This window comes from Bubalus kerabau, chromosome 8, assembly GCF_029407905.1.
Source record: "Bubalus kerabau isolate K-KA32 ecotype Philippines breed swamp buffalo chromosome 8, PCC_UOA_SB_1v2, whole genome shotgun sequence".
Classification (NCBI taxonomy): domain Eukaryota; kingdom Metazoa; phylum Chordata; class Mammalia; order Artiodactyla; family Bovidae; genus Bubalus; species Bubalus kerabau.
Window position 1 is genome coordinate 61,178,672 of NC_073631.1, and position 25,690 is coordinate 61,204,361.

Sequence of the window (25,690 nt, forward strand, 5' to 3'; positions counted from 1 at the left end):
AAATGAATTAAAACCAAGTAAAATTTTGGTGGAAACCAGAATCAATTTATATTAATAGTCTAAAGGGAAAAGATCAGAGTAATTCTTTGTCAGTTTCCTTTTTTTTTTAACTGAAGGTACAGTGTTAGAAGACTGAATTTTAGTACCAGGCACATCTCTCTTTTTCTCTTTTCCAACTTTAGCTCTACTTTTTTTTAATTTTTAAAAAACTTTTTACTTTGTATTGAGATGCAGCCTATTAACAAACAGTGCTGTAAGAGTTGCAGGTGAACAGCAAAGAGACTCAGCCATACTTACGTGTGTGTGTGTGCAGGTGTGTGTTCAGTCATAGCCTGCCAGGCTCCTCCGTCCAAGGATATATACATGTATCTATTCTCCCCCAAACTCCACTCCCATCTAGGCTGTGAAAGTTGCTCAACTGTGTCTGACTCTTTGTGACCCCATGGACTATACAGTTCACGGAATTCTTCAGGCCAGAATACTGGAATGGGTAGCCTTTCCCTTCTCCAGGGGATCTTCCCAACCTAGGGATCGAACCCAGGTCTCCCGCATTGCAGGCGGATTCTTTCCCAGCTGAGCCACAAGGGAAGCCCAAGAACACTGGACTGAATAGCCTGTCCCTTTTCAAGGGGATCTGCCCGTCCCAGGAATCAAACCAGGATCTTCTGCATTGCAGGCAAATTCTTTACCAGCTCAGCTACCAGGGAAGCCCATCCAGGATAGGCACATCTTTATTGGAACCCATCCAATGGGGTTTGTTGGTTGAATTAATAATAATAATCACTTTTAGTAGTAATTGTGCAAAAGACTATGAAAAGTATTTTATGGCCACCTCCTTATGTTTTTGCCCCTGAACAGAATACAAGTGAGAAAGGGAATAATGTAGAAAAGCAAAAATAACTTCAAAATACTTGTACTGTAGAGCTCTTTGTCCAGGGTTCTTTAACCTTATATCAGATTCTAAAGACTTTATACTCCATGAACCAAAACTCAGCCCAGCAGGCCTGGGATGCAAAATTATTGTGACAAGCTCAATCTATAGAGTCAGTATTCACAGTTGGTACAGATATCATAGCTCCACTGATGACACAGTGGTCCATGTTAATTTATAAAACCACAGCAACCATGAAAATAATCTTGTGTTTTCAATATCCTCGTCATTTTTATCCTAAAACACAAATATTATAAAAATAAAAGAAAAATCAAGGAGCACACACATCATAAATTTTTAGGATGTCATCTTTAGATAAAATAACAGAAGTCAAAGGCCATAATTCATATATCAACACTTATTTAGTACTTACTAAACTCCAGCATCTGAGTAAGGCACTTTGACTTACTATTTCATCTTATCACATATTTCATTCAGGCTTTAAAGGGGAAAATCTAGGTTCGTGTTCAACTTAAACACACCATCATTTCTGCTTTATTGGGGAAACATTCAAATGATTTTTATTTTTTTGAATCTTTAATTATTTTAATAATTTATCTTCACCTTGCTCTTTATTTTACATAAATAAAAATAGTCTGCAATTCACCTCAGTTCACTCACTCAGTCTGACTCTTTGTGACCCCATGGACTGCAGCACACAGCTTCCCTGTCCATCACCAACTCCTGGAGCTTGATCAGACTCATGTCCATCAAGTCAGTGATGCCATCCAACCATTTCATCCTCTGTCGACCCCTTCTCCTCTTGCCTTCAATCTTTCCCAGCATCAGAGTCTTTTCCGATGAGTCAATTCTTCGCATCATGTGACCAAAGTATTGGAGCTTCAGCGTCAGCATCAGTCCTTCCAATGAATATGCAGGTTTGATTTCCTTTAGGATTGACTGGTTGGATCTCCTTGCTGTCCAAGGGGCTCTCAAGAATCTTCTCTAACACTACAGTTCAAAAGCATCAATTCTTTGGCACTCAGCTCCCTTTATGGTCCAACTCTCACATCCATACATGACTACTGGAAAAACCATAGATTTGACTAGATGAATCTTTGTTGCCAAAGTAATATCTCTGCTTTTTAATATGCTGTCTAGGTTGGTCAGAGTTTTTCTTCCAAGGAGCAAGCACCTTTTAATTTCATGGTTGCAGTCACCATCTGCAGTGATTTTGGAGCCCAAGAAAATAAAGCCTCTCACTGTTTCCATTGTTTATCCATCTATTTGCCATGGACTGATGGGACCGGATGCCATGATATTAGTTTTTTTAAATGTTTCATATCTTTTTGCCTTTTCATACTGTTCATGGGGTTCTCAAGGCAAGAATACTGAAGTGGTTTGCCATTCCCTTCTCCAGTGGATCACATTTTGTCAGAACTCTCCACCATGGCCCATCCATCTTGGGTGGCATGGCTCATAGCTTCATTGAATTAGACAAGGCTGTGGTCCATGTGAACTGTTTGATTAGTTTCTGTGATTGTGGTTTTCATTGTGCCTGCCCTCTAATGAATGAGGATGAGAGGCTTGTGGAAGCTTCCTAATGGGAAGGACTGGCTGTGGGGAAAACTGGGTCTTGCTCTGGTGGGCGGGGCCATGCTCATTAAATCTTTAATCCAATTTTCTGTTGATGGGCAGGGCTCTGTTCCTTCCCTGTTGTTTGACCTGAGACCAAACTATGGTGGAGGTAATGAAGATAATGGTGACCTCCTTCAAAAGCTCCCATGCATGCACTGCTACACTCAGTGTCCCTGACCCTGCAGCAGGCCACTGCTGACCCATGCCTCCACCAAAGACTCCTGGACCCTCACAGGCAAGTCTGGGTCAGTCTCTTTGGGGTCACTGCTCCCTTCTTCTGGGTCCTGGTGCACATAAGGTTTTGTTTGTGCCCTCCAGGCTGTTTCCTAGCCTGCTGCAGGGGCAGAGGCTCTGGGTGCAGCTACCTGGTCACACAGCCTGAGGCATAAGCCCTCTTGGAGGAGGTCACTATTAACCCCACCATAGGGCCATCAAGCAGAGGACCCACAAACTGCACAACAATTATACCAAAGAAATTCTCTCACTGTTAAGAAAGTTCTAGGACTCACAACAGATTTCCCAACCTGGGGATCTGGCAAAGGGACTATGAACTCCCAGAGAATCTGTGACTCACCTAAAATTCTCAAATCATTTTTTGATTAATATTATTCTACTTGTATTGGTTTTAATGGATTAATTTTATTGACTTTAAAATTATCTTTAAAAATCTGACTTAAAACCATTAGTTCCTTTGGTTGTGATACATTGGTTTTGAAGACTGAATCTCTGAAAATACATCAGCATTTCTTTAATGTAATGGTAAATAGAAAATATTAGATATTTTCTGACATAAGGAAGGGAGGAGGGAGAAAATAGAGAAGAGAGTGATGCTTCTTAGCCAAACTCAAAGCTAATTGACTTCCTAAAATGAAAGAGGAGACAGGAGTTAACACAGCTATTTTGTAAGACTAAGACCACGTGCTGGTCTTGTGAAGGCCGGAGGACATTTGGGATATGTTTAATTAGACTGTATTTCTTGTAATATTGTATCCCTAAGTTGTTAAGTTATTTAGTATCTGCATAAAAAATGTCACTTTTCCCCTCACTTTCTAACATGAACTAGCTCTTTCTCCAAATCATTTGGGACCCACTGAATGGTCCTTGGTGTTCATACCCCAACAGAACAGAGTTACTTCAAAATAGGTATAAAGTTCTGAAAACACATATGAATATAACTCACATTACCCTACTGGACTGAAAAAGCATGTCAGATCCTTGTTGACAGATCTGAGAATTACAGTCATGTCATTAGCAAGGACTTCAAATTCCAGGGGAGGGATCAGCTGTCATCATGGCTCCCCCTGTAGGGCAAAGACATTCATTAGAATGAGAATTGTGTTTCCATTGGCCTTGACAGGCTGTCCACAGATACCAACTCAAGACTCTCTCTCTTGTTTATCATTATTAGCAGAAATATCTGATAGTACTTTTTTCTCCTTGAGCAGATGTGTAAACTAACAGGAGAGTATGGCCTGTCAAAATGACAATGTACATTGATTCCTCTTATCTAGATGTCTTTGGGAGGACAGCTTATCTCAAATTTATAAAAGAAAGAACTCTGTATCAGAGTTTCTTCATCAATAAATGACAATGGCAGGCCCGCTTTATAACTAATTGCCTGTTTTCAGAGCAACATTTAAAATATAATGCAAAACATTCATCCTTATAAACTGATGGGAAACTACCTCTGCTTCTAAATAAATAAAGGCATAGTATTTAGAAGGGATAACAAATAAAAAATCATTACTGTTACAAAAGTATAAACATATACATAATCTTAAATAATGATTATAACATTGACCATAAAACTAAGAACTAAAGTATAAGTTTATAAGATGTATATTTATAGAAGTAAGTTATATGTGAAGGTGAAAGTGAAGCTGCTTAGTCATGTCCGACTCTTTGCCACCCCATGGACTGTAGCCTACCAGGCTTTTCTGTCCATGGGATTTTCCAGGCAAGAATACTGGAGTGGGTTGCTGTTTCCTTCTCCAGGGGATCTTCCCGACCCAGGAATTGAACCCAGATCTCCCACATTGCAGGCAGACACTTTACCCTCTGAGCCACCAGGGAAGCCCATTATAAGATAAAGATGCATGTAACGCATAGAGGAGCATGTTTGCTAACCAGTACAGTGAAAGTGAAAGTCTCTCAGTCCTGGCCCACTCTTTGTGACAACATGGATTACATGGACCATGGAATTTTCTAGGCCAGAATACTGGAGTGGGTAGCCTTTCCCTTCTCCAGTGGATCTTCCTGACCTAGAAATTGAACAGGGTCTCCTGCTTTGCAGGCAGATTCTTTACCAACTGAGCTATCACATACTTACCCCAAACTCACTGAGTGATAGCCATTAAATATATACAGATTTTTACATGTCAACCATAATTTAATAAGGTGTTTTATATAATAATAATAATAATAAAAGAAACCTAACTTTTTACTCTTATACTCTTAACTTTTTCTCTTTATTTTTAAAACCATAAAGTTTGGAAGGGCATCATTTTGTACCAAATATTAAAAACTTCCTATAGATATATAATATGGGTATTTATTAATTAATAAATTAATTAATTAACTTATTAATTTATTAACAAGTGTGATTGACCAGTAAATGAGAGAGGAAGACAAAACTAATCAGTGCAATGCCAAACACCACCTTCCTAACCACTCTGCCCTATCTCCCTTCTGAGTCATTCCTCAGAATGTAGTTTGTGAATGTGGGGATGGAGGAAGTAGTATGCCTGAAAGTAAAATATACTTGTTGTTTATTATTATTTCCATGGACCTAAAATTAACAGTTAAGGAGAATGGCCTAAGTGCATTCCTTTAGTCCTTCTGAAGTTTTGGATTTATTGCTTCAGCTTAGGATGTAGATATAAAGAGCTAGAAAAGAATCATCTATAATTACCTCATCTTTACATTTCAGGTGCCATGTCCACTGTGATCTTGAAGTCTGGTTGAGTTTGAAACCAATTTGAACTGTTTCACTTATAGCAATTACCAACTATGTACCATGTAAGCTATTTAATTTCCTCATACCTCAGTTTTCTCACCTGTAAAGTAGGGATATAAAAGTATTTACTTCAGGTGTATCTGGAAACATAAAATGAGATATTCCACATAAAGTTCTAAAATCAATGCCTAGCACATGGTGAAGTTTCAATAAATTTACAGTAAACACCATGAAAGTATAATGGTCAATAACAATGATTCAGGCCAGTTTCCTAAAATGGACACTATGTATCACTTAAGCCTAATTAATAAATTATTCTTTAGAATTCAAAAGGCTACCCTACCATGCTAAGTCTGCAGTGTCCAAAAATGATCACCTTGACTTCTGTGAAGTCATATAAACTTAGAGATTCTGGCTAAATTTTACTCGTACAAATCAACGTCTCTGTTAGGATAGCCTGTCCTAAAAATGGGTACCCAAAGGCAAAAATATTTTAAAGAGCTGAGCTTTGCTGGGATAATTCTCCTTTACAGAGGAAGGACTAGGATAGAAGTGTACAGTTAAATTTGATAGAGTGATGCATGCTGTGAAATTGAGTGCTTTGTCCCTATTATTCACATAGACTATTGAAGGGTGTTTCTAAAATTTTTTTGCTAACTAGTCATGTACACAGAAATAGCATATTTTTCTGGGAATACTAATTTGAAAACTAGGTAGACCCCCTGAATAGCCAAAGCAATCTTGAGAAAGAAAAACAAAGCTGGAAATATAATGCACCCTGATTTCAAACTATATTACAAAGTTATAATAATCGAAACAGTACTGCATTGGTATGGAAATAAACACATAGATTAATACAACAGAATAGAAAGCCCAGAGATAAATCCATGGATATGTAGTCAAGGACTTTACAACAAAGATGCCAAGACTATACAATGAAGGAAGAACAGTCTCTTTGATAAATGGTTCTGGGAAAATTGAAGAACCACATGCAAAAGAAAAACACTAAACCACTACAATATTACACCACAGACAAAAAATAACCCAAAATGCATTAAAAATGTAAACATGTGATCTGAAACCCTAAAACTTCTAGAAGAAAACATGGGTGGTATGTTCATAGAAATTGGTCTTGGCCATGATTTTTGGGGATTTGACACAAAAGCAAAAATAAACATGTGGGACTACATCAAACTAAAAAGCTTCTTCACTGCAAAGGAAACCATCAATAAAATGAAAAGTCAGCCCAATGAATGATAAAACATGTCATGTATTTGACAACGGGGTTAATATCCAAAGTATATAAAGATCTCATACCATTCAGTAGCAAAAATCCAAACAGTCCAATTTAAAACTGAACAGAATATCTGAATAGGCATTTTTTAAAGAAGACAATACAGATGGCCAACAGTTACAGGAAAAGGTGCTCAACATCACTAATTAGAAAAATGCAAGTCATAACCACTGTGAGAGATCACAAACTGTTAGAATGGGCTATTATAAAAAAGATAAGAAGTATTGGTAAGGATGTGGAGAAAAGGGAATCCTTGTGTACTGTTAATGGGAATAAAATTTGTGTAGCCACTACAGGAAACAGTATGGAAGTTCCCCCAAAGTTAAAAAACCTGACTACCATATGATCCAGCAGTTGTGCTTCTGTGTATCTATCTGAAGAAAAAGAAAAACTAACTCAAAAAGATATATGAACTCCAACATTCATTGAAGCATGATGTACAATAACCAAGTTATGGAAAAAACTTGTGTACAACAATGGAATAATGAATAATGAAAATGTGATATATATGTGTGTGTGTGTGTGTGCACGTGCACACATGTGTATGTGTCTGTGTGTGAGTGAGTGTATATGTGATGTATATGTAATATTATTCAGCCATAAAAAAGAATGAAATCATGCCATTTGTAACAACCTGGATGGACCTTCAGGGCATGATATTAAGTGAAGTAAGTCAGACAAAAAAGACCATATGATCTCATTTATACATGGGATCTAAAAATAGCATTGAGCCCATGGATACAGAGACCAGACTGGTGATTGCCAGAGGCATCAGATGAAGGCATGGGTGAAAGGGACAAATTTTAGTTTATAAAATAAGTTAGTCATGGGGGAAAGTAAAGTACAGCATGGTGACTATAGCTACTTTTACTGGACTATATCTTTGAAAACTGCTAAAAGAGTGAGTCTTCAAAATTCTCATCACAAGAAAAAAATTGTAACTATGTAAGGTAATGGGTATTTGAGTCTAGTTAACATCCATCACCATACATAGTGATGTACCCATACATCATATTTTCAATATATACAAATATAAAATAAAAAAAAATACTGGACAGGTCTTTTTCACTATTCCCTTCCACCCTCACTGAAAGAAAAGACCAAAGCTGCTGCTTTGATACCTATTTGGCACCTTCTGAGTTAAGCATATGAGGGAGCAGCTAATGTTCCATCCAGTACATGGTTTAAACACCCAAACATCAATCCTATTCACCATCTGAGTCACATACAAGACCTGACTAGCAAATCACACTTAAACAAATCAGAGATCTTACCAGGCATTATATTTTACTAGTAATTTCAAGAATGTAGACAATCAAGAGACTCAACAGAGTAGAAGGATGCCTAGGACATCAAGGGCAGTTCCTCAGACTTATTCTGCCAGGTAAAACATTAACCTTTGGCACATAACAAGAAATAAAAAATAAATCTCTAAAAGTAGTCTGTGACATTACTTGATATAGCAGAAAGTGTTAGTCATTCAGTCATGTCCGACTCTTTGCAATCCCATGGACTATAGCCCAAAGGCTCCTGTATCCAGGCAACAATACTGGAGTGGCTACCGATTCTCATCTCCAAGGGATCTTCCCAACTCAAGGATCGAACCTGGGTCTCCCACATTGCAGGTAGATTCTTTACCATCTGAGCCACCAGCGAAGACCCTCATATAGCAGAAAGGCTTTAACTGTGAAATATCTCCATTTAATACCCTAGAGAGTTATAGCAGTTATACTGTATTCTCCAGGAAGCCATGCCTCATAAATTCTAATTTTATTAAATAATACATTGGCCAGGGAATAGTTTCACCCTCAGACCTAGTAAGTAGGGCCTCTGCTCCAGGACAGGTCCCTCAGAGAGTCCCTTCGTTGAAATTTTCTACGTTCTGCTTCAATGTCTGGGATTATATGAAGTAGTCAATTCAGGCAGAGTATCCTAAGCTCAAACCTGGTCCTACATGGTCACCAGAAACCCTTAACTCAGAATTTCCTGTCTCATTCTGATGGTTGGGACTGGTTGAGACCAGCAATATTGTCTCATCACAATGTCCTTAACCAGGACCAGATTCTATTTGGGCCCCTTTGCTAGAAATGCCATCCACAAAAGTTTCTAAGTCCCTTCCAATGACTGGGACTGCCTAGAATCAGTAATTCCCTGCTGGTACAGAGCCACATGTGCCATTGTTTCCATGGTTTCTTTGGAGCTCTCTCTAATCCTTTATATTATACTTGGAGTTAACCAAATTCCTTGAGAAGCTCTGGTTGGTTTTGATGTAGCTCCACAGTCCAAGGACCGGGCCCAAGTTCCAAGAGGGCAGCCTTACAGATTGCTTCCTCTGGACAGTGTATTTCTTTCATTACATCTCATAAAATTTGGTGACCAGAATTGTGCTTACACATTGATTCTGTGTGATTTGCACTCATATCAGACACAGAACAAGTACAAATTTCTGAGGGGTCAGCCCACCTCTGACCCTTGGGCTTGAGCCGCTTGTTTAGGTCCATGCGTCAGCTCTAACCTGTCTACACCCTGGCTGTGGTGCTCCCTACGGGCTTCATGCATGACAGTGGTGGAGGTGGTGGTAGGCATCCTTTACTCTGTGTTCCCCAGTACTGGCACCCAATGCAGTTACCCTACAGCTTCTAACGGTTCTATATGACTTATCAGGCATTGTCCTCAAGTAGCCACATCCATCTCTTCCAAGGATTTTTCACTCATTGTTTTGCAACCCAAATGGGACATTCCAATTAACCTCTGATTGTTGTGCATGCTCAGTTGTGTCCAACTCTTTGAGGCCCCATGGAGTCTAGCCTGCCAGGCTCCTCTGTCCATGGAATTTTCCAGGCAAGAATACTGGAATGGGTGGCCATTTCCTTCTCCAGGGGATCTTCCCAACACAGGGACCAAACCCATCACTAGGGATGCCCAGTGTCTGACTGGAGTGGTGATATCACACTCTCCTAGGTCAGGCTTAAGGTGGACCAGGCAAATGACAAACATTCCTTTCCCAAGTAGGATCTCTCTTTTTATTCTAACTATGACCTCCTGCCTAGCAGTTCCTGGTACTGATGAGTAGAAAAGAGAGATGTGGTCAGCAGTGAATGAGGTCACATCATAGGAATGCAGTGATTATGGCATGAGGCATTCAAAGGAACACATGATCAGCATATACAATAAGATTTATGCTATAAAATTCTAAACAGTAAATTTAACAGGACCATGAAGTAATTGTCATTCACATTTACCTGCATGCTCTATGAAAGTCTTGCACTTGTGGGTATCAACAGCAAAGCACGATCACAACCTTAGAGCACTTGAGGTCCATATTCATAAGTACATGATGGATAATATAGCATCCTGTAATAATAATACAAACAGAGTAATAAATATATGATTTCAGGGAGCTGTAGAGCCAAGAATATTCCTGTTGTTTCAGTAGAAATAAGGAAGATCCATAACACTGTGAGTAACAACAGTATCAATACCTTTTGATTAAGTAGGAAATAAAAAATTTGTTAGGAAGGGCACATTTGACAAGAGCATGAAGAACATTGTTCCTGGATCTGATGCTGCCTGGACACCATGAAGAGTTATCATGTGCTCTGATAAGAAAATAAATATTTAAGTGGCTAAGCTGGTAAAAAAATCTGCCTACAATGTGGGAGACCTGGGTTCAATCCCTGGGTTGGGAAAATCCCCTGGAGAAGGGAAAGGCTACCCACTCCAATATTCTGGCCTGGAGAATTCCACAGACTTTCTAGTCCATGGGGTCACAAAGAGTTGTACACAACTGAGTGACTTTCACTTCACATACCCTACGAGAATTCATTTTATTTTCTGTTATCTAATCAAATTATATAGACAGGGCTCCCGCACCCCATATCCCTAGAAAATATTTGCCCTGGTTTTACCTGCCCTAAAGGCAGAAAAAGCAAGAGAGTTCCAGAAAAACATCTATTTCTGCTTTATTGACTATGCCAAAGCCTTTGACTTTGTGGATCACAATAAACTGTGGAAAATTCTGAAAGAGATGAGAATACCAGACCACCTGATCTGCCTCTTGAGAAATTTGTATGCAGGTCAGGAAGCAACAGTTAGAACTGGACATGGAACAACAGACTGGTTCCAAATAGGAAAAGGAGTATGTCAAGGCTGTATATTGTCACCCTGCTTATTTAACTTATATGCAGAGTACATCATGAGAAACGCTGGGCTGGAAGAAGCACAAGCTGGAATCAAGATTGCTGGGAGAAATATCAATAACCTCAGATATGCAGATGATACCACCCTTATGGCAGAAAGTGAAGAGGAACTAAAAAGTCTGTTGATGAAAGGGAAAGAGGAGAGTGAAAAAGTTGTATTAAAGCTCAACATTCAGAAAACGAAGATCATGGCATCCGGTCCCATCACTTCATGGGAAATAGATGGGTAGACAGTGGAAACAGTGTCAGACTTTATTTTTTTGGGCTCCAAAATCACTGCAGATGGTGACTGCAGCCATGAAATTAAAAGACGCTTACTCCTTGGAAGGGAAGTTATGACTAACCTAGAGAGCATATTCAAAAGCAGAGACATTACTTTGCCAGCAAAAGTCCGTCTAGTCAAGGCTATGGTTTTTCCTGTGGTCATGTATGGATGTGAGAGTTGGACTGTGAAGAAGGCTGAGCACCAAAGAATTGATGCTTTTGAACTGTGGTGTTGGAGAATACTCTTGAGAGCCCCTTGGACTGCAAGGAGATCCAACCAGTCCATTCTGAAGGAGATCAGCCCTGGGATTTCTTTGGAAGGAATGATGCTAAAGCTGAAACTCCAGTACTTTGGCCATCATGCGAAGAGTTGACTCATTGGAAAAGACTCTGATGCTGGGAGGGATTGGGGGCAGGAGGAGAAGGGGACGACGGAGGATGAGATGGCTGGATGGCATCACTGACTCGATGGACGTGAGTCTGGGTGAACTCCGGGAGTTGGTGATGGACAGGGAGGCCTGGCGTGCTGCGATTCATGGGGTTGCAAAGAGTTGGACACGACTGAGCGACTGAACTGAACTGAAAGGTAGCCCTGTATGGAGCATCCATTTAGGAATACTAAATACCTACAAAGAATGTTCAAACTATCATACAATTGTACTCATTTCACATTCTAACTGGATTATGTTCAAAATTATTCAAACCAGACTTCACCAGTATGTGAACTGAGAATTTCCAGATGTACAAGCAGGATTTAGAAAAGGCAGAGAAACCAGAGATCAAATTGCCAACATTCACTGGATCATAGAGAAAGCAAGGGAGTTCTAGAAAAACATCTACTTCTGCTTCATTGACTACCCTACAGCCTTTGACTATGTTGATCACAACAAACTGTGGAAAATTCTTAAAGAGATGGGAATATAAGACCATCTTACCTGTCTCCTGAGAAACCTGTGTGCAGGTCAAGAAGCAACGTTTAGAACTGGACATGGAACAACTGACTGGTCCAAAACTGGGAAAGAGTAGGACAAGACTGTATATTGTAACACTGTTTATTTAACTTATATGCAGAATATATCATATGAAATACCAGGCTGAATGAATCACAAGCTGGGATCAAGACTCCTGGGAGAATATCAACAACCACAGATATGCAGATGATACTACTATAATGGCAGAAAGCAAAGAGGAACTAAAGAGCCTCTTGATAAGGGTGAAAGAGGAGAGTGAAAAAGCTGGCTTGAAACTCAACATTCACAAAACTAAAATCATGGCATCTGGTCCTATCACTTCATGGCAAATAGAATGGGGAACAATGGAAACAGTGACAGACTGTATTTTCTTGGGCTTCAAAACCACTGTAGATGGTGACTGCAGCCATGAAATTAAAAGACACTTGGTCTTTTGAAGGAAAACTATTACAAACCTAGACAGTGTATTAAAAAAGCAGAGGCATCGGGTTGCTGACAAAGGTCCATACTGTCAAAGCTGTGGCTTTTCCAGTAGTCATGTACAGATAGGATGTGAGAGTTTGCCCATAAAGAAGGCTAAGCACAATTGATGCTTTCGAATTGTTGTGCTAGAGAAGACTTGAGAGTCCCTCAGACTGCAAGGAGATTAAACCAGTCAGTCCTAAAAGAAATCAATTTGAATTTTCATTGGAAGGATTGATATTTAGGCTGAAGCTTCAATACTTTGGCTACCTGATGCTAAGAGTTGACTCACTGGAAAAAACCCTGATGTTGGGAAAGACTGAAGGCAAAAAGAGAAGGGGGCAGCAGAGGATGAGATGGTTGGATGGCATCACCAACTGAATGGACATGAATTTGAGCAAAGTCTGGGAGATAGTGGAGGACAGAGTCGCCTGACATGCTACAGTACATGGGATCACAAAGACTTGGACATTACTTAACAACAACAACAAAATAGCTACAGTTCTTGAGTAATACTAATGCTCTGTGTATCCTAACTTCCAGATCACAAAAAGATTTGATAGGGTAACCTGCCTTCTATTCTTTGCCTCAGGATATCACCCTTGGATAGAATGCTCAGCTATTTTAACTCTTTTCATTTTGAAAAGAAGAAACTTTAAAAAAAATTGCCTGTATTTGAATTCTGTCTCCACTCTGTACTGGCTGCATGACCTCACATAGCTATTTAGCAACTGTGTGCTTCAGTTTAATTGTTACATGTAAAGCATTAGTTCATTTTACAAGTATTTATTGAACAACTGTCATATACTATATAATCTTCTAGACTTCCCAGGTGGCACTAGGGGTAAGGAACTACGTGGCAATGCAGGAGACTTAAGAGACGTGATTTCAATCCCTGGGTTGGGAAGATCCCCTGGAGAAGGAAATGGCAACCCACTCCAGTATTCTTGCCTGGAGAATTCCATGGACAGAGGATCCTGGTGGTTAGAGTCCATAGGGTCACAGAGAGTAGAACAAGACTTAGCACCCATGCAATATCACCTAGGTGGCTGAGATACATCAGTGACCAAAAAAAGTCCTGTCCTCATAAATGTTCTTAGGAACTCCCTTCCACCATCATAGCTTCTTTTCCTATTTACTTTGAAAGACTTTTCATCTTAAAAAAACTTTGTCTTGAAATAAAATTGTCTTAGATGGAAGGTACAGTTAAATTATATCAGCCAAAAACCTAACTTAGTGAACATTTAATCAGAGCTCAGTTGGCAACTGAAAACACAAAAATGAAACACTGGTTAAATACTGTTGGATTGGAGCTGTGTACGGGTGAGCTGGCTCAAAAAAAAAGTTTTGATGTACAGGATTTGCTGATTTCTGTGGTATAAATATTCTCCATTATCAGTAGCTTTCAACCAGCTTGTAAAATCCTTGAATTTTTAATCATCATCTGAACATCAGGTACAAGTTGCCTTGAGCACACCACTGGGCTGGTGGAGAGTGGGCAGCAGGATCAAAGGCAAGCAAACAGAAGCAGAGCTGTTGGTAAGACAGAGGCGAGGTCAAGGAGACTTTGCCCCATGCAAGAACACACACAGGATAGGTGCTGGGCCTCTCTATCGCTTTGAACTCCATACATGGATGAGTTTTATACTTAAAATAATAGTACTCAGTGTTATTTTAAAAACAGTAATTACTAAAAAGTTTCAGTTAACCTCAGCCCTAACAAGAGCAGTAGTTAACCCAGCCACTAAAACAATTGTATGCCACTTTATAAGAAGTACTAGTCATTCAACTTTAAAAAGGTACTAATCCTGATATATTCAGCATTAGTGAGAGTATGTGTGATGTATTTTGACAATTTTGGATATCATCTTCTTATACATATACAGAGAAATGCACATACATAACTAATATCATTTACCAAGTGCTGGGAGCCATCATAAGAATAAGAGCTAGGTACTTTATTTATGCTGCTGATGTTTTTCAACCACTTAGAAGATAGTGTGGTACACAGTAAGTGCTCAACAGATATTTGTGGAATAAATGAATGTTTTAGAGGTAATAAGTAAACTGAGGCACAGAGAGGTTAAATAATTATTCAAAGTCCTGGAGCCAGTACGGAGTAGAGCTGGAATTCAAACATGAGTAGTCTTTTAAAAGGGTTGTTCACAAAACTAAAGACTGGCAAGAGGAAGAGAAACAAGAATGTGAACTTTCAGGAAAGTAGATGGTATACAGAATGAGCGGCAGACCTGGAACTACACAGTGTGGAAGAGACAAAACTCAGTTAGAACTCTTTTGACCTAGTAAAATATGAGCTACTTTGAAAATATTCCTGAGTACCTCAGGTTAGAAGAGAGGTAAGAATAAATCTAAAATGATAGATCCTCAAGAAGGCAGAATTTCAGTTCAGCAATGCAGGTAGGACCTATAGGAAACAAGTGACCCACTTCTTCCTGATTCATTCATGGTGAGTATTCAAGTAGAGGCTTCATAAAGTGGTAAGTTAACATTACAGCCATTGGGATTTTCCCAGTTCAAATATTCCTTGTTCTTGGAAACTCCTGCTGCTAAGTCACTTCAGTCGTGTCTGACTCTGTGACTCCATAGACAGCAGCCCACCAGGCTCCCCCATCCCTGGGATTCTCCAGGCAAGAACACTGGAGTGGGTTTCCATTTCCTTCTCCAATGCCTGAAAGTGAAAAGTGAAAGTGAAGTCACTCAGTCGTGTCCGACTCTTTGCCACCCCATGGACTGCAGCCTACCAGGCTCCTCCGTCCATGGGAGTTTCCAGGCAAGAGTACTGGAGTGGGGTGCCATCACCTTCTCTGGTTCTTGGAAACTAAGCACACTCAAAGTAGAATTTGTTGAAAAAGAAATGGTTTGGGAACATATTAACACTTTTAGGCCTGTCACTTGATTTCTGTTTCTTACTTGTTTCCAACAAATGCAAACTCATTGTCTCTTTGAACTGAGACATGGGAACTCAATGAATACATTTTAAAGTATCTTTGCATCTAAGTCACAGGTTGGATTAAATAGATGAGGATATTTGGTTATATGTGCCTGTTTTTACACTTTTTTTTTAAATCAAAATGAAGATTGAAAAAACTGCTGCTGCTGCTGCTAAGTCACTTCAGTCATGTCCGACTCTGTGCGACCCCATAGACGGCAGCCCACCAGGCTCCACCATCCCTGGGATTCTCCAGGCAAGAACACTGGAGTGAGTTGCCATTTCCTTCTCCAATGCATGAAAGTGAAAAGTGAAAGTGAAGTCGCTCAGTCGTGTCCAACTCTTCGTGACCCCATGGACTGCAGCCTACCAGGCTCCTCCGTCCATGGGATTTTCCAGGCAAGAGTACTGGAGTGAACTAGACCGAGACAAAAACCCAAGAGAAAAATGTTTTCCAATCAACCACACCTCTAAAGTCTCCAAAACAAAACATCATATAATCAAGAGCATCTAAAACTTTATCCTAGCTAATTTTTCAGGAAGTGCATGAATTCAATAAGAAATGTTTTTAATCAGTAATTTATTCATTAATATGTCTCCAAGGTATGGAAATTAGAAAGTTTCTTACAAAGATCAAGGGGTGATATCTCACAATAGTAGGTCAGTGCTTACATATGAGTTTCCTATTTCTCTATTGATGCCCGGGAAGAATTCATTAAGTACCAAGTTCAAATGTAGCTGCTATGCATAAAGTTACTGGAAATGATTCATTATCCTCCCCAGCATTAGCTTTGTAGAACTTGCCATGTGATAAATATTAAGAATATTACATAGAGAAATCTGAAGTGCTTTATGACATCAGAATCTATAGCGGTAATTTGTTATTGCTTTTTGGATGTGCTTTCAGTACCATTAGAGCCAGGACATATGCACCCTTACACAAATTAGAGAAACAAGTTTCCTGTGGGGCCAACCAACTAAAAACATAATTCTTCCCTCTTTCTTCCTCCCAGGGTCATGACTTGGCAAAAAGAGCCTGACGTAGATTCTTATGCCTCAGGCCGGCACCCTTACGAGGGCATGATCTGAACAGGTGTTGGTGGAAGTCTGAGTCAATTTTTAACCACAGACTATTTCTGACTCTGAAAAAATATATTTAAGATAAAAGCTGAAAGAAAAACATCCTTTTGCAACACATTAACTATTCTCTACTACCACTACTCCACCCCACCCCAGCGCCCAACACCAAACAAATGGGGTCAGCCCAGAAGCAGACAATTTTCAACTAATTATCTATTACATTACATTCTCAAAACCTAGCAATTCTCAATTGGTTAAAAATCTAAAATAGGCCAGATGCAAATCACTCTTGCTCAAGACTATGTTTTCCTTTTAATCCCCAGGGCAGGCTTGCTGCACTGGAGTTCAGGTATTCCAAACTTACCCCATGGCTTTACCACTGACCTATTATTGCTTTTCAAACCTCAGTTTGGGGTCTTTTCTTGACCTTGGTTACTACAGATCTTCAAGATACTGTTTTGATAACACCTTCCATACCTTAACCTTCCTTCACACTCTTGATAATTAACTATCTAATCTTTCAACTATTATTCATTAAGCATCTATCGTATGTTTGGTTTGGGCTTCCCTGATGGCTCACACAGCAAAGAATCTTCCTGCAATGCAGAAGATCTGGGTTTGATTGATCCCTGGGTCAGGAAGATCTCTTGAAGAAGGGAATGGCTATCCACTCCAGTATTCTTGCCTGGAGAATTCCATGGACAGAGGAGCCTGGCAGGCTACAGTCCATGGGGTTGCAAACAGTCAGACAATTGTTGGAAATACATATCCTATCAAGCAGGATATTCCTGAAAGCAAATACATGAAAACAGTCTTATAAAAGCAAAAAATGAAGTAGCTAGTCTTTTAGATTATGTATTGGAGATTCAAAGAGAATTAGGTCATCTGCTAAAGTGACAGAACTGAGGATTCAGGTTCTCCCAACTTGAGCCTGCAACAGTGCCACTCTACATTTGATTAATTCATAAATTAAATGATTCATTTATTATTTCAGAAAGGATGTTTATGAATAGAACTATTTTTAGTCACTGTGGCAAGAAAACCATAAGATGAAGATGTAGACTGTGAACTCAATTTACAAATTAAACAAAAAAGCAAAGTGAGAGAGAAAGAAAAATATAGGAAATGAAGGAAAAAATGTGTCTTGACTGGTATAAAATGAATAGTTTAGATTAAATTCCATGAATTTCCTACACTTTTACCTACATTTTCCAACATTCACTATTTACAAGGGTTTCTAATTGACAGATATGAAAGTTCATGTTGAGCAGCTAAATTTGCACATATATTATACTTCTTATTTTGACATTGTTAAAGTATGTTCTTCTTATGTACCATGGAGACATAGGAACACTTTGTACAGTTTATAATTTTAAAAATAAATCAAGATATTTCTCCATTATTTAATTCTTACAAAAAAATATGTTAACTTGAGTTCCCACTTTAGCTGACGGCCTTTATCTTTTTATCTGGGCAATCAAGTCAGGACTAGAAAGGTTATGCCCGATCATCTCTTCCTGGCATCTCCAGGACCGATCTGCTGCTGCTGCTAAGTCGCTTCAGTCATGTCCGACTCTGTGCAACCCCATAGACGGCAGCCCACCAGGCTCCCCCGTCCCTGGGATTCTCCAGGCAAGAACACTGGAATGGATTGCCATTTCCTTCTCCAATGCATGAAAGTGAAAAGTGAAAGTGAAGTCACTCAGTCATGTCTGACTCTTCGCAACCCCATGGACTGCAGCCTACCAGGCTCCTCTGTCCATGGGATTTTTCAGGCAAGAGTACTAGAGTGGGGTGCCACTGCCTTCTCCTCCAGGAGCCATCAGTTAAATCACTAAATTAAGTGGAATCCTCTTTTGAAACAACTCCCTCCCTCTTCAAGTACCACAGGATCTATATAATTTTCACTTAGCCTATGGCAATTGCCTCCAAAAATATGTTTCTGCCTCTGGCCTTGACCCATTCCTGTTCCTCCACAATGTTGCTATAAAAGTGATTTTATACAAAAATCTCCGGGGCTTAAATACCTTTATTGGTTTGAATTTCCTAGAGAAAATGGTTAAACCTTGTGTACGCATTTCTCCTGACTTTACTTCTGTCTGCTTTTTTCAATTGAATCTCCCCTATTGTCACTTTGAACTCTTAATTTCCAGCCAAACAAAACTACTTGAATATCTTCTAAATATTTCATCTTTCAGAACATATGCCTTTTCACATCTCTTTGGTTAGAATAGCCTTCACTTTTTTCATCTGCCAAAAATCCATTTTTCTTCACTCTAGCTTGAATAATGTCATTATTAGCAGTATCCTTCAAATAAACACCACTTTGTTATTGCCCTGTTTTCCTTCCCTGCCAACATATGAGATTTGGAAGAAATCTGATGTGTTCATCTTGTTATTCACATATTTTAGTGTAATGTCTGACAGAGCACTCAAAAAATGTTGATTGAATTCAACGCTCTAATACAGAGTGTTTCTAAGAATGACTGGATGTTTTTTTAGAGTTTGGGCATTTAGAAAACTGCATCAGAGACAAAAAAGAATGATGCTGTTCTGGATTGTCTGTTGACAATCTGATACAACTGCTACTTTCTTCATTCAAGTGTGGGAAATTTATTTTACAGAATCCCCTTCTCTGTGTGATTTCATGCTGATGTTTGGTAATGAGAGGATCTCACAAATTATTTGGAAGGTGAAATTGAGGTAGAAGCCATTATTCCTGGAGGCCATGGGAGTCAAACATGATGACCTCATTCACTGCAGTGCTTCTTCAAATATTTTCATGAGTTCCCAATTTGAGGTTTCATGGACAGAACTCAAATATTGTTCAAGATTTTTCACTCACGCTAGTGCTTCAGAATAAAGGGATTAAAGAGAGTTCCTCTATCCTCTAGCTGCAGCTCTGCAGACAATTCTCTAGCAGCTACCCACAGATTCATATAAATCTCAATTCTCATATTAAACCATTGTACTTAAATAGTGGCTCTGAGCAAACACCAACTTACACAGCTTTTGGTACTAAAAGCAGATCCAGGGGAATAGAATCTTAAAGATGAGACTCTAAAATTAGTTCTATAACATGATTAGATTTAAAAGCACTAATAACCTCATTGTCAGTGGTAAATACGACTCTTTGTGACCCCATGGATTGTAGCCTGCCAGGTTCCTCTTTCCATGGAATTCTCCAAGCAAGAATACCACAGTGGATTGCCATTCCCTTCTCCACGGAATCTTTCTGAACCAGGGATCAAACTTGTGTCTCTTGCATTGCAGACAGATTCTTTACTGTCTGAGCCACCAGGGAAGCTCGGTAAATATGATACAGACCACAACATATGGTTGTAAAATAGTTTCTTAAATTATCCCCTGGGGTCAACTGGAGTCAGGAGATAACTTTGAGTGACCATGTGAAAATGAAAGTGAAAGTGTCAGTCACTCAGTTGTGTCTAACTCTTTGCAACCCCACGGACTAAAGTCCACCAGGTTCCTCTGTGCATGGGATTTCCCAGACAAGACTATTGGAGTAGGTTGCCTTTTCCTTCTTCAGGGGTCGGGGTTGAATCTGGGTCTCCTGGATTTCAGGCAGATTCTTTACCATCTGAACCACCAGGGAGCCTACAAAAAGTATCATGATAACATGGACTATAAGGACAGGGTAGGGGCAAAGGAGAAGGCTGGCTATTTTAACAGCACTGGAAAAATTGGGAAAAAAAGTAAATGATGTCAAGGCTTTAAATTTCCATCTCAAGTCCCGAGTAAGGAACCAGAAACATCAATGGCTACCATGAAAGATTGCCTATTGCTTTTAATTGAAGGTTTGCAAATTTTGAAAACCAAATCCAAAATCTAATATTGCCAGTGACTGAATTAAAATGTGGGTCAAATTCATAACTTCTTGGGATTTCTTATAGTATGTCTATGACATTGATTAGGAAGGACTGGAACCCTGAAGATTGAGATAGAGATATCTGGATAGATTCCAATGAAGCAAAGAACACTGAACCCCCAAATTCCACCTAGTAGGAACCTCCTTTGCCTAAATAAACTCACTTTCTCTTGCTAAAAATCCTGTAGCCTTGTGAGAGAAATGCTGATTCTCACAACTCATTCCATCACCTCTCACTGATACTAAACCTTTAACAAGGATTCAAGCCTTGGGGAAAAAACAACAACAAAAGTCTTACTCTGGAGGCAATAGTACACACACCAAGAACATTACAAGTTTGACAATTTACATCAGTGGAACCTGGGGAAATATCACTGAGGATGTAAGGATGTTAGAACAGGGAGGAAGAAACACACTGTTTGATCCAGCTGGGTTTATTTATATGAATCACTGACAAGTGATTTTGGATTCAGTGTGCTACCTTGAACAGTTAAGAATAAATCTAGCAGCTTGTTTGGTTGACTACTACTATGTCCCTGTGGTGGCCAAAATGAACTGAACGTGAACGTGAAGTTGCTCAGTCGTGTCCAGCTTTTTGCGACCCCATGGACTGTATCCTACCAGGCTCCTCTGTCCATGGGATTTTCCAGGCAATAGTACTGGAGTGGATTGCCATTTCCTTCTCCAAGGGATATTCCCAACCCAGGGATCGAACCCAGGTCTCCCGCATCGTAGACAGATGCTTTACCGTCTGCGCCACCAGGGAAGTCCTAAATGAACTGAAGGTAGTATCCAAAGGCTTATGGAGATAGAGATGGAATTGCTGGATTCCACTGCTCACACTTACCCCTTTCTCCAAGTTTTTCAGAAATACAGTATTTAGGGGGAACAAGCAACCCTGAAAGAGTCTTTAATGGCTATTCCGTGCAAATCAAGAATACAGAAAGGCTATTAGTGGAAGGCACTCCCAGAAAACAATGAAGATGGCGGTATTATGACATGGCAAGGAGCCACAGGATACGTTTAGCTGCTGCTGCTGCTGCTACTAAGTTGCTTCAGTCGTGTCCGACTCTGTGCGACCCCATAGACGGAAGCCCACCAGGCTCCCCCGTCCCTGGGATTCTCCAGGCAAGAACACTGGAGTGGGTTGCCATGTCCTTCTCCAATGCATGAAAGTGAAAAGTGAAAGTGAAGTCGCTCAGTCGTGTCCGACTCTTAGCGACCTCATGGACTGCAGCCTACCAGGCTCCTCGGTCCATGGGATTTTCCAGGCAAGAGTACTGGAGTGGGGTGCCATTGCCTTCTCCGGTTTAGCTGCTACTGGAACTTAATTAACAGGGTCAACGTAGGCAAAGTTACTATAAGAGGTAGCAAGGACATGTAGACATGTAGAAATCCCTGTTTGTGGCTAAATAATTATATTCCTAGGACTAACAGAGATGAACAGCCTACTACACCAAATCTACTTGATATGCATAAGTACAAACCTTTGGGACCAGTGAGTAGAGGCCTGAATTGCATTACTACAATAGTCGTGGACTTTACTTTCCAAACTTCAGTGGTTTGCAGATTCAGACCTCTTTACATGATAAGGAGGCTTGATTCCCTTGAGGAAGAATATAGCCACACTGCCAAAAATGTATACTATAAATTATTCATTTAGATTTTTCTAAAAGAACCTGTAGGGTATTTGTGCTTTAGGTAAGAAGTAACCAAATATCTTAAGAGATTACTGGACACTAGGTTTGAGCTAACACAAATTCTTGGGGACACAAAATAGCACAGTGTCTACTTTTCAGAAAGAGGACTTGAGAGAGAGGTGATTAACTCTGTTTAATCACCTGCAGAGGGGTTCTCAAGATACTGTATAGTCATATTTCTTATACTAAAGTGTAGAGATGGAATAGATACACTCATCAACATGGGTGTCCACTTAATGCTGATATGACTTTATCAATGCTGAGTGTCCAACATGCCAACAGTAGAGATAAACCATGAGCCCTTGGTATCATAGTTTTGCATAGTAGGGATTCTAGATCAGATGGCTATATGACAACAGGTTAATTATATTCTTTCATGAAAGGGGCAGTGATCTGTTTTTGCTGGATTAAACACTAAAGCTGGGTTTGAATTTGTCTTCCTTGCTCAAAAGTTTTCTGCTGGCTTAGATTTAAGTTTCCAATAAAATAATGACTCTGCAAGGAGATAGAATAATGGCTTCATTAAACTAAAAGCTGAGAATGCCACCTAGTCACTTTAAGTTCCTTACACTATGGAATGAACAGCCCCAAACATGATAACTTGAGTGACTGGTTCAGTTGGATCACTAATACACAATGGTGGCAGAAAGAAGTATGCCCAATGAGATAGGAAGACTTCCAAGATGGTCCCAATGATCCCCAGCATTTGATATTTATGCCCTTGTGCAATCCACTCCTTTTGAGTGTGGAATGAACGTAGTGACATGCTTCTAACAAATAGGATATGGCAATGCATTTTAGTTTCTTATGGAATGTGTTGCTATTTCATTATTAGGTTACAAAATATTACAACTTCTGTCTTAGACTCTATCGTCTTTCTAGCTTGCATAGTTTGAGGAAGCAAGCTTCCATGTTTGCTTGGTAAGGAAGTGACAGAAGCCTCTGGGCAATAGTCAATAAGGAAATGAGCTCCCCACCCCACCCCCCACCCACCCAAGTCCAATAGCCCATGATAAATTCAATCTTGACAATAACCAGAGTTGTCTGGATATGGATCCTTTGCCAGTCAGGCCTTGAGATAACTATATTCCAGTCAACAGCTTTATTATAACCTGTGATGGATCCTCAAGCAAAGCATTCAGCTAAGCCACTCCCAGATTCCTAATCTATGTAATTTATAAGATAATAAAGATGTGTTGTTTAAAATTGCTAGACTTTGTGGTAATCTGTTGTGCAGGAACAGATAATCTATACTCCCATGATTCAGGAGATTTTCTAGGACACCTCTTCATAATCTTGTGACAGAACTGAATGGAAAACTACCACATAAGCATGATGACTAATAGCATAGAATGCCTCTGGAGTAAAAAGTCTGGGTCACCAAGCAGGCAAAGAACCGCAAACAATTGAGGTACTTGCTGAGAACAAAGGGATATGACATGAGGAGTAAAACAGGGAGATATAATACCAATTTATGCCTATGTGACCATAATGCAGAAATAAGGGGTATTACAGTGATACATATTTTCTTGTATCTATAGACATTCACATGCATACATATTTGCATTATATATATGTAGAAAACATTATATATAACATAGGGTATGATATAATTAGGCTTCCCAGGTGGTTCAGTGGTAAAGAATCCACCTGCCGATGCAGGAGATGCAGGAGATGCAGGAGATGTGGTTTCTATCCCTGGGTTAGGAAGATCCCCTGGAGGAGGAAATGAATGGCAACCCATTCCAGTATTATTTCCTGGGAAATCCCATGGACAGAGGAGCCTGGTGGGCTATAGTCTATGGGGTCACAAAGAGTCAGCCACAACTTAGTGATTAAACAACACTGTGATATAATTATTAGTCAGAGCCATGATGTGGATTGTATGAGTGCCAAGCTGACAAAAGAGTAGACTGTGCTGGATTGTACAATGCCATTTTGGTTAGGTTGGAACAATGACAAATCAAGTTGGTAAGTGAAAGAACTTGTGTTAAGATAAAGCAGAAGTGAAATAAACAACATTTTTCTAGGGAGATCATGAGGGAACTGACAGCATCTCTGAAAATGGCTAGTAACTTTCTCTGATCTTCCACACACAGCCTCATGGATCATCATTCCCTCAGCTACTCACAAAGCTAGGAAACAGTTAATTCCTATATTAAATCCCTGTTCCTTTAATAGTTGTGACTATTATTCTCAGCAAATTGAGACTGATACACTCAGTAAAACCTGAATAGAAGTATAAATGTGTTTTTAAAGTTTAGAATTTGTGTATTTGATTTTTTTCAGTTTACTATTTTAATATAAACTTGAAAGTAGTGAAGAAGTACAAAGATAAAGAAAAAATTCACCATCAGCTCCATGTTCCCTCTCTCATCCTATCTTCCTATCATGAGCCAACCTATGTCTTGTCTATTTTTCCATATATCTCAACTTGCTTATTTAAACTTATCAAACATCTTAATGCATATAAACAGATATTTTAAAAATTCCCTTTGCTCAGTTGCTTATTTTGTCATAATGAAATCACACTATAAAAAGAATCTGCAAATTTGGCAAAATCTTTGTGTAGATCTAAGGATGTCTGGCTTTTTGTTGTTTTCTAAAATTAGAATTATAGTAAACAATTTTCTACATTCTGCTTTTCTTATTCATAAATACTTTATGGCAATCCTTCCAACTCAACAAGTGTAGCTGTCATGCATTTAAATTAGTGCAAAATATCCCATAGTTTGGCTGTTTCATTATTATTTAAGTATTTTTCTAGCACCAAGCATTCACATTGTTAACAGACATATGCCATCAACATCCATGTGAATATACTTTAATTTGCTTTTATTTGTATAAGATAGAGGTGAAATATTGAATTGTCTAGGGCTTAAAGTTTGTGAACCTTAACGATTGCTGCCAGGTTGTTAAAAAGTGTGCAGCAATTCATATTTCCATTAACACAAAATGCATGAGTGCCTGAGTTTTTTATATTAACTTTTAAGTTTTGCTGCTATTGTTTGCATTGCCACAACTATTAATTTAGTAATTTTTCATAAGTTTACTGGCCATTTGGTTAGCTTTTTGTGAACTGGGTATGTTCTTATTTGCTTGTCTATCTTTATCTTGTCTATTGATAAGCCTTCTTTGTATTGTATAGAAGTGTCCACTTTAGCTGTAATGCAGTTTGCAAATAGGTATTTCCAAAATCTGTGTCTTCTTCAAAATGATTTTATCTATGCTTTTTGCTATATTAAAGTTTTTTATTTTTCCTTTGCTTTGTTGAGGTGTAATTGCTCTAGAATATTGTGTTAGTTTCTGCAGTACCATAAAGTGTATCAGCTATATGTACATATATATCCCCTCCCTCTTGCACTTCCTCCCCACTCCATCCCCCTATTCCATCTAGGTTATCACAGAGCACCGAGCTG

General features: G+C 39.2%; 1 long non-coding RNA gene across 7 annotated transcripts in view; it reads right to left on the reverse strand.

Annotated features, from left to right (window-relative positions):
* Positions 1-1,981: 1,981 nt before the first annotated feature.
* Positions 1,982-25,690, reverse strand: part of LOC129659201 (uncharacterized) — a 185,663-nt gene continuing 161,954 nt past the window's right edge. For 3 of the 7 annotated variants that reach the window (XR_008717883.1, XR_008717885.1, XR_008717886.1), the window contains exons 4-6: positions 10,002-10,113; positions 5,421-5,565; positions 1,982-3,810 (exon numbers count right to left, since the gene is read on the reverse strand). This is a non-coding gene — a long non-coding RNA (uncharacterized LOC129659201). The remainder of the gene's footprint in view (positions 3,811-5,420; positions 5,566-10,001; positions 10,114-25,690) is intronic. The other 4 variants (XR_008717884.1, XR_008717887.1, XR_008717881.1 and 1 more) reach the window with 2 other exon arrangements.